The sequence below is a fragment of the Odocoileus virginianus genome, chromosome 12 (genome assembly GCF_023699985.2).
Source record: "Odocoileus virginianus isolate 20LAN1187 ecotype Illinois chromosome 12, Ovbor_1.2, whole genome shotgun sequence".
Taxonomy (NCBI): domain Eukaryota; kingdom Metazoa; phylum Chordata; class Mammalia; order Artiodactyla; family Cervidae; genus Odocoileus; species Odocoileus virginianus.
In genome coordinates this window covers 26,484,006-26,491,183 of record NC_069685.1, presented here as the reverse complement: position 1 = coordinate 26,491,183, position 7,178 = coordinate 26,484,006, and the positions used below count along the sequence as shown (strand labels likewise).

The window sequence follows — 7,178 nt, the reverse complement described above, 5'->3', positions numbered from 1 at the left end:
AATGCTGAAAACTCTAGTTTAATATGTGAAAATGAAGCATCCAAAGAAAGATTTGTTTTAATATGTTCTAGGCTTCACACTGCAGCCTTTCATAAAAAAACGTGAGATGACAGATAGCAGATGGATTTATTTTTTTACTTAGCTACAAAACTACAAATCAGTTTCATATAAACAGATCCCTTAGCCAAAGAGAGCTTGACAGTAATTCTCTAAGATTCATCAAATCAAGGAAAGTGATTATATCTGATGACTCGAAATATTGTAAAAGTAGAATATGCAACATAGTTTCAATATATTAGTCTAGATAATCCATTAAGTACAACCTTTTTTTAATGAAAATGTTTTTCATATACCATTTACTCTTTAGAATGATACATAATTCTAAGCCATTTTCAGAATAAACTGAAGGCATTAGAATAATCTGAAACTACTAAAATAGTTTTCAAGTTGCAAACTGTATTAAATGTTTTTATACTTTTAAGAATACCAGAGGTCAGTGTGAGGTGCTTTTTTTTTTTTTTGACTAATAAGGTCTTATTTTTCAAAATGTACAGTTCGTAGGACCTGTTCATGCATCTTCACCAGCAGCTGGAGCATCTCCACCCTTGGTGTTTCTGGTATAGATCACTTGAGCTAGGTCCTTTGAAGCGCGTTTAATAAGTCCTTTACTAAGGGGTGCCTGAAGGGCTGCCCTGGCCTGGGAACCACGAATCTTCAGTCTCTCAGAGATGACAGCTGGAGTTACAAGCTTATAGTTGCTTCTTTACAGAGTTTGTCATATGTTGCTTTGTCAAACAAGACTAGGTTATTGAGCTTGTCCCAGATTTTACCTTTGGACCAATTCTTTTTGGCCATTCCCCAGATTGATTCACTGGATCTTTGTCTTTCTCGGCCGATTTTCTGGCATCTTTCTTCTTCTTGTCGTCCTTGGGCGGCATAGTGAAGCTGGGAGAGCAGCTGTGACCACTGCTGCCTTGCTAAGATGTCAGACCAGTGTGAGGTTTTAAAAATATTTTTATCTTATGTATTAGACTAACACTTGTACATTGAAACAGCATACAGAATTTAGGTAATTAAATTTCTTTTAAGAGAAGATACAAGGCATGTTGTGCATAAAACACTTAAATCAGTTGTAAAGTGTTCTTTTTTTTTTTTCTTTTCATTTCTCTGTAATATTTGGAGGCAGACCCAAAACAACTTGAGAACAGTGATGAAGAGAGATTCTGTACATTATAGCAAGGCTCTCAGGCTGCACTTAATTCTGCTATAATGACATCTGGCCAACATTCTAAGATGAAATTTTCAATAAATGCTGGCTACTAACACGATTCATTATGGTTTCTCCTGATAAAGGATGTGGGCAAAAATTGCTTTGGCTCTAAAAAAGCTTTCACTTCATTATGAGACTGGATCAATCACCATCAGTAGAAGATGCTCATTGGGCTACTTCTTTTGCAGCTGTTATGCACTTTGTTATCAGGGCCCATTGAAGGCAGTAAGAAATTGTTTCTATTAGGCAGGCATTATTGCTAGACTCCTCTAAACTAAATTTGCCTTTAAGTGTATTTCTTTAGTAAAGAGATGGAACAATCAATCTGAACTGAGACCAATGTGAGATCACCTGCTTATCCATATAAAAGTAATGCCATTTAGATGACATTTTATTTGTGTTTCTGCACAGAAATAAATGAAAATATACTTTCCCACTGAACTGAGAAAGGGAAGTCAAGTTACTCAATGATCACCATGCATTTGAGACAAATAGAGAAGCTAAATTTCATTCATGTCCAGCACCTCTCTCCTTCTTGTTTTAACTTCTCTGCCTCATAAGGAAAATTTAAATGTTGTTATAGATGGAGGTTGCAGTTAAACTGAAGCTTTAAACCATGTCTACCTGTCTCATCATTTCACATCTTTTTGTTGATTTTGTATCTGCATTTTCTGATCATATAAGAAAAGAATTAGATAAAACTTGAAATAAGGTTTTTCAGACATTGAAATGGGTTTAAATAGTCACCTCTGATATACAGGCATTGTTTTGCATTTCATATTCATGGTAAACACAATATATTGTAGCAGATTCCCTTGGACATGCTATATTTAAATTTTTACTGCTTTCCTCTCTTCTGAGTGCTCCCGGAAAATAAAATGCAGAATATTGTATTACCCAGAATGACAATTAATCTCTTCAGTCAGATTCCCTTTATTATAAAAGAAAAATTCAAAAGGTTGCCTACCATTTCATAGGTAGTTTATTCTGAATGTACCTAAAGAAAAGCATATAAAGTACAATGTGTGAGCATGTTCAAGAGTTCTTACATGTTAAAGAAGTGTGAATTATTGCAAAGGAGAGAGATATTTGAGAACAAGCATGCTACAGTGATTCAGAGTGAAAACTAAAAATTTCCAAAATAGAACTTCTGAACCACCCCCAAATATCCAGCATGGGATTTTGTTTTGCCACATCTCTACTAGCAAAATAAGAGAGGCAATTTACCATCACTTGTCAGGCTGTTTAGTATTTCATAACTGCTAAAACACCAAAGCATTGTTGGGTATTATTATTATATTATTCAACCTTCTTCAAACTGCTTGGGTATATAATAAATAATTGGCTAGGAAATATAGCTGGAAAACTTTTTTAAAGTAGGTAATTCTCAGCTCTTCCATAAAACCTTATTATGCTACACAGTCTTATCAGAAAAGATTACTGTATTTTGCTAACTTGTTAGCATTTATGGGTTTCTCTGTCGATCTCTGGGGCTTTCCTGATAGCTCAGCTGGTTAAGAATCTGCCTGCAATGAGGGAGACCTGGGTTTGATCCCTGAGTTGGGAAGATCCCCTGGAGAAGGGAAAGGCTACCCACTCCAGTATCCTGGCCTGGAGAATTCCATGGACTATATAGTCAGACATGACTGAGTGACTTTCACTTCACTTCACTTAACTTCACTATCGATCCCTGGGTTGGGAAGATCCCTTGGAGAAGGAAATGGCAACCCACTCCAGTATTCTTGCCTGGGAAATTGCATGGAAAGAGAAACCTGGCAGGTTAGCATCCATGGAGTTGCAAAGAGTCAGACACGACTAAGCCACTGAACACACACATACACATGTAGGCCCTAAGTGAGTATCAACTTCATTGTCATCTCCATCAGCTCTGGAGAAACACTGATGTTGCTCATGAAACACTTCTGAAGATTTGCTACTCTGTTGAAGAAAATGGAGTAGATCAGAGATCATGTTTATACTAGTTATGTAGCATCATTAATATAACAAATCAGCATTTTTTATATATATATATATATATATATATATAAAATGAATTAATCCTGAAGTGTTTTAATGGTTCAGAAATGTAGAGGTAGTTCCAGTTTGTTGAAGTGCTATGATCCACACAGTCATTCACACACACAGGCTGATAGAGGCTCTGCCATCTTCATCTTGAAGCTTTTCGGCTGCCCTGGGTATTAACACCCAGTAAGTAGTAGGGAAAAGAACATGGATGACTTTAATGGGCCAGCCCTAGAAGTGTGAAGTTTACTTCCACACATATTTTGCTGGCTAGCACTCAGTCATGTTGTCATAGTTAATTAAGTGAGGCTGAGAGCAGTAGTCTAGACGTGTTCGTGAAGAAGAGGTGAGCAGCCATCTGGTATTTGTCGCAGCATTGCATAGTATTCATAGGACTATGGGAAGAATAATAGAACTTTACTTCTATAGATGTTACAGAGATTGCCATAGGTTATGAGATGGAAATTTTAGCTTCTGAGATTGGGGCAAGAAGATGGGATTAAAACTGAATTAAAAATTGATAAAACAAAGCTTGATTTTACTGATTGGCCACTAGCCATCTCCTGTTCTCCTCATTCTCCTTTCTTCTTTTCCCCTTCATTTTGCTGCTTTTTGGAGAATTATAAACTATATCACAAGCTGTAAATACTTCCTAGTTTGGTTCAGCTAGTGTTTAGGTATTTTCAACAGTAGTATCAAAAATAAATATTTATTTATACTTATATATTAATATATGGGCCCTTATTGAATTGAAATACTATATAGAATCTTTGTTTGCAAATCATGCAGAATTGGACTGGTTTTGGTTGGGACTCAGAGTCTCTCCCCTTCAACTTGCTCTAATCCCCTCTCCAATCCCATGTCAGATCTTAAAGCATCTCTAAGAGACAGAGTTGAAGCAGGCAGGCATTCTCCTTTAATATCAGCAAGAGTCATACCCAGCCAATTTTAGTGTGCTTGATCCTGAATTCGATTGCCACTATGTCTCCAGTCTTCCAGCCTATTTCAGTAATTCTCTGATTCAGTTCCTTACCCATCTCATCATCATGTATGGTATGCTAATCAATATTTCCAATGGCTCTCAGAATCTTCTAATCACTTCTTATTCTGGTTTGTTAAGTCTGATGAATTTTCCATTGATCTTTTTCATTTATAATCTTTTCCATTTCCTTCTGTCTCTTCTGAGTTGATCCAAATGGGCAATGTAGCTCCTATGCCACAATTTTCATCTTGAAATTCACAAAAGACAATTGTGTTAATAGACTTTGACTGAAGATGAGGAGTGGTTCTGGAAGAAGGCTGTGTTTCATCAGAGCATAACAGACAGATAATTGACCCTGATCTTTAGCAATCTCCATCCTTGAATGTGGCCAAACCAGCTCCAGAAACTTCCCACTGTCTGTTTCTCCTCCTCCTCTCCCAGGCTTCTGTTCTTTTTCCAAGCTTTCTCCCCTACTCCTCACATCCCGTCTGCTTTTCCAGATTCTTATGACTGTTGTCACCCTCTTTTTGTAGCTAGTGAAAACTCATTTTTTTCCCTTATTTTGTAGAGTTTTTTTTTTTTCCCCCTCATTCACAATCTATTCTAGTCTTGCCAAGGAAACTATCTATTCATATATAAAATAGCCTTTTAAGCCTATTATTTGCTAAACAATGCATTTCTTTACCTAAGAATTTTTCCATCAGATAATAAAGAAACATTCCCTACTCTTCTCTCCCATCCTAAGCTGAGGCTTATACAAGAAGAAGCTTTAGATGTAGAATTTTCTCTTTTGCAGCTCATGAGTAAAGAAAGATATATTGGAATGAACACACAGTAGGATCTGTATACAGAAGCAAAGAAATTAGAGAAATTAAGACGATGAAGTCCATGTCTGGATTTCAGTAGAGGCAGTTAATGTACATGGGTATCATCTTCCACACTGTAATATCTCCTTTATCTACTTTCATTGTATATATTACCTCTTGGGCTTCAAACTTTCTTGGCACTATTTTACCCTTTGAATTGATTAATTTTTTAAATAGAAGGGTAGGTTGGTTGCTCCTCAAATATGTTGAGCAGGAATCTTGACCAGGATGTTTAAAAAGAAAAACTCTTCCTGATATATAACATTTATGATTTTATGATCTCACTGTTTGCACATATCTTGTGCCGTTATCACTCTCTGGGCTCTCCATCTGATTTCCATAATGTATGATCATAGTGTACATGTTTATTACAACAGATTGGTAAGTTAACTTATCATGGTTTCTCTGCATTTTTATTTTCTTCTGATTTAAAATTTTAAGAGACACCAAGGCAAATTTGACAGTTACCTAATAAAGCTGAAATTCTGTCTGTGATTGGAATACCCTGGGACCCTGACTGCCTTTGGCTCTGTGAACATATGCTGGATGCTGGTGTTGCATTGATCAGAATGAGTCTGCCTGCAGTGAGCCCTGGGCATGCTCTGGGCTGTGAAACTTAAGGGGAGTGAGGGATGGTGTAATCATTGTGAGAGCAGCTTAGATACAATCGATCGATGCTCATGACACCAACAATGAACCTCTCTCTAGAGGGGCATATCACAGTTGTGAAGTCAAGCAAGTATAAGTGTGATGGGGTGGAACTTCAATTTTTTCTCCAAGTAAAGAAACTACTCCAGAGGTCACAGCTGATGAATGATCAACTGTTCCATTCTTTGGATTGTCTGCAAAGATAGGCTGGTATTTAGAAAAACCTATTGATAATACCATAAAAGGCCTTTCTTAGTTCTAAATATACACCTCTGCTTTGGGCTATTAGAGCAAGAAAACTAATTTAAAATAAATTTGGCTACTGCAATCAAATATTGGGAACAATAACACTAAAAATCTCTCTTGAAAGTGAAATGCTGATAGTCTCATGGGTGAAGGGTGGAAGGACCCTTCAAAAGTTCACCTAGTGGCTTCTCCTCTTGTGCTTGAATGAGTGCTGTGGCCATTTCAACTTCTGGGTGGAACATCTCAGGGATGAGGGGCTTACCCTCTTGCAAAACCATTACACTTTTATTTCCTTGAACATTGTACTGGGCTGGAATTTGTCTTCTTATTGCTTATAGTTTTAGTCTTAGTTCTGACATTTGGAGCTACTGCTCAGTTCATTCTAAGCTTCTGAAATCTTTCAAATATTTGAATGTAGTTCTTATGTTCCTGCTAGAGTCTGCATTTCTAGTGTTTGTTAATTCCAGTATTTCTCAAATGACATAATTTGTAGAAGCGTCAGTTGTTTTTTGATAATCTCTGGATAACTCCAGTGTGTCAATATTTTTTGAAAATGTGGAGCCCAGCACAAAATTCAGTGTTTCAGATTTGGAGGGAAAAATGCACAGAACAGTGGAAGTATGCCTTTTGTTTTTTTGATATTTATCTACAACTCAAGTTAATGTGAGTTATTTTAGCAGCCATGTCCCATTATCTTATGATGGTCATTTTAAAACAAGAACTGCTCTTGTGTTAGGTCTCTCTCACTCTGAAACTGTACAGCTGACTTTTTGAGCCTTATTCGGGCTTTATATTTCTCCCCATGAAGTTGCATATTGTCTGTTACAATCCACTCTTCTAGCTCAGCAAGAATTTTTAAGTTTATTGTTAATTATATCCAATAAATGGATCCATCCTTTAAGTTAGAGTCGCCTATACTGTTAATAAAAATGCCTATCTGTTTAGTAAAAATGCTGTATGTATTTTAATCAGGTCACTGATAAAAAGTGGAATAGGGTAGAGAGAAGCATGTATTTCAGCTGATACCAGTGTTTGGCTATGGTTCATGCAGCTATCAGCCTTCTCTCGTAGCTCGACCTGTAGAGAATCTGTCTGCAGTGCAGGAGACCTGGGTTCGATTCCTGGGTCAGGAAGATCCCCCGGA

General features: G+C 36.9%; 1 pseudogene; it reads right to left on the bottom strand.

The window, feature by feature from the left end:
* Positions 1 to 568: 568 nt before the first annotated feature.
* Positions 569 to 938, bottom strand: LOC110141060 (small ribosomal subunit protein eS25 pseudogene; annotated as a pseudogene).
* Between the last annotated feature and the right edge of the window lie 6,240 nt (positions 939 to 7,178).